The 2,640-nt window shown below is 49.4% G+C and overlaps 1 protein-coding gene and 1 long non-coding RNA gene across 2 annotated transcripts in view; both read right to left on the reverse strand.

Annotated features, from left to right (window-relative positions):
• The window catches only part of LOC103131950 (metabotropic glutamate receptor 7-like), a 64,501-nt gene that overhangs the window by 46,865 nt on the left and 14,996 nt on the right, over positions 1-2,640 (reverse strand). The gene's annotated exons all lie outside the window — the stretch shown is intronic.
• On the reverse strand, positions 656-1,322 carry LOC107834978 (uncharacterized). The gene is made up of 3 exons (XR_001660802.1): positions 1,119-1,322; positions 943-1,006; positions 656-803 (listed from the first exon to the last, which is right to left on the reverse strand). It is a non-coding gene; the product is annotated as an uncharacterized LOC107834978 (long non-coding RNA).

Genomic DNA, 2,640 nt, shown 5'->3' on the forward strand with positions numbered 1-2,640 from the left:
CCATTTCTGCTGCTAGCGCTAGGCTAGCACATTAGCTTTGGTTGTATCTACCCAGAATGCCCTGCACTGTAGTCCACTTCTTGCTGGTGGAGCGATCTCCGGTCCGCTTGGTGTTCACATTCAAACTGAAGCAGAGTTCACTTCAACCAAACTCTGGAGGACCAGAGGTCAGAGGTCGATTAGCATTCACACCTCACCACCGAACCGGAGTTCATAGACAGACGGACCGGAGTCGGGTTAAAGCGACTGGTGGAGTCCTGAAACAACCCGGCATCGTTGTCCTGCTGCTTTAGCCTCCCCTCTGACTCTTTCTGTTGTGATCATGAATATTTGGTGAGATTTGATCTCCTTAGCAGGTGCAGCAACAGGAGCTCAAGCTGCTTGTGTTTTAAACAGTCAGGAATCCAGAGGAAACGACAGAAATCCCTGACAGGTGTGATAATCTTCAGCTGCCCATCAGAGGAAACAGAACACATTGTTCTCTGACAGACAGATGATGGGGGATAATGAAGATGTCAGTGTCAGAAGAAGATGATCCGAGGGTTTTCTGCACAGCTTCAAACCTACCTGGACCATACCTACCAGAATCAAGTAAACCTACTGGGACCAAACCTACCAGGATCAACCAAACCTATCAGGACCAAACCTACAGGATCAACCAAACCAATCAGGACCAAACCTACCTGGACCAAACCTACTGGGACCAAACCTACCGGGACCAAACCTACCTGGACCAAACCTACCTGGACCAAACCTACCTGAACCAACCAAACCTACTGGGACCAAACCTACCTGGACCAAACCTACAGGGATCAACCAAACCTATCAGGACCAACCCTACCTGGACCAAACCTACCTGGACCATACCTACCTGGACCAAACCTATCAGGACCAACCCTACCTGGACCAAACCTAACTGGACCATACCTTCCTGGACCAAACCTACTAGGACCAAACCTACCGGGACCAAACCTACTGGGACCAAACCTACCTGGACCAAACCTACCTGGACCAACCAAACCTGCTGGGACCAAACCTACCTGGACCAAACCTACAGGATCAACCAAACCTATCAGGACCAACCCTGCCTGGACCAAACCTACCTGGACCATACTTACCTGGACCAAACCTACTAGGACCAAACCTACCGGGACCAAACCTACCGGGACCAAACCTACTGGGACCAAACCTACCTGGACCAACCAAACCTACCTGGACCAAACCTACCGGGACCAAACCTACCTGGACCAAACCTACTGGGACCAAACCTACCTGGACCAACCAAACCTACCTGGACCAAACCTACCCTACCAGGACCAAACCTNCCAGGAGCCATTTCTGCTGCTAGCGCTAGGCTAGCACGTTAGCTTTGGTTGTATTTACCCAGAATGCCCTGCACTGTAGTTCACTTCTTGCTGGTGGAGCGATCTCCGGTCTGCTTGGCGTTCACATTCAAACTGAACCAGAGTTCACTTCAACCAAACTCTGGAGGACCAGAGGTCAGAGGTCGATTAGCGTTCACACCTCACCACCGAAACAGAGTTTATAGACAGACGGACCGGAGTCGGGTTAAAGCGACTGGTGGAGTCCTGAAACAACCCGGTTTCTGCAGCAGGAGGACATGGAAGATGTTAATGCTGGTTGCTGCAGAAACGCGTGGTGAACTTCTGGCTTGTCGCAGCATCCTGACGAGGTCGGCGAGTTGAGCTTCGTCCTGATGATGATGTGGGAGGATGACTGAGAGGAGGTTGTGCTCAGAGCGAGGTGAAGGAAGGTGGAAACACTTGGAGCAGCTGGAAGCAGAACAGAGGCGGCTGCTCAGTCAGAAGACGTCTCCAGCTGAGTGTTGGGATGTGGGAGTGAACGGAGGAAGACATTCTTTCAGCACGCATAGAAATCAGCTCCGCTCCGTCCTGCTTGGCGCCTCAGCCCCAGCATTTCACAGTTCAGCCTCACGGAAGCTTGTTATGACACAGCAGAAGGTCTTCGCACTGACAAAGAGGATCTGATGAGTGTTTGATGGCAGCCAGCAGCTAAAAATAAAGCCTCTGGAGTTGTTTTCATTTCAGATTAAAGGATGATTCCGCTTTAATTCAGCCTGATTTATCTCCACAGAGAGTCTGTTTTCCCTGCGTGTCTCTGAAACCCTGCAGTGCAACACGCCGCAGCCTGCAGGATCTCCACACCGAGAGAAACCCAGGAATTATCCACATCCAACCTGCAGACTGGTGACAGCAGCAGGAACAACGCTTTCCCACTTCTGCTCCAGAACAGAGAGAAAAAGGAAAATGAGAAACTGAGCTGAAGCTGGGAGGATTATTTTCCCTGAACGTTTCAGTCTGACAGATGAGCGACTGTTTAATAATCCAAACACAAATAATAACTTCTAATGTATGGAAACTGCTGCTGCGCCTCATTCCTGCTCAACTAAACGCCCTCATTACGAATATTATAATAGCTGCAATAGTAAACATGCAACCAGGGAGAAAATTCATGTTTTAGGAGTTTTAAAATATACAGTCATCTAATCCTAATCCCAGATTAGAACACGTTAAAATGCATCAGCGTTTGGAAAAATGGGAACAAAAGTCAGAGTGGAAACTATGGAGCCAAACTGGGGCCATAAAGCTTGTAAAAAAA

Source organism: Poecilia formosa, unplaced genomic scaffold, assembly GCF_000485575.1.
Source record: "Poecilia formosa unplaced genomic scaffold, Poecilia_formosa-5.1.2 Scaffold880, whole genome shotgun sequence".
NCBI lineage: Eukaryota > Metazoa > Chordata > Actinopteri > Cyprinodontiformes > Poeciliidae > Poecilia > Poecilia formosa.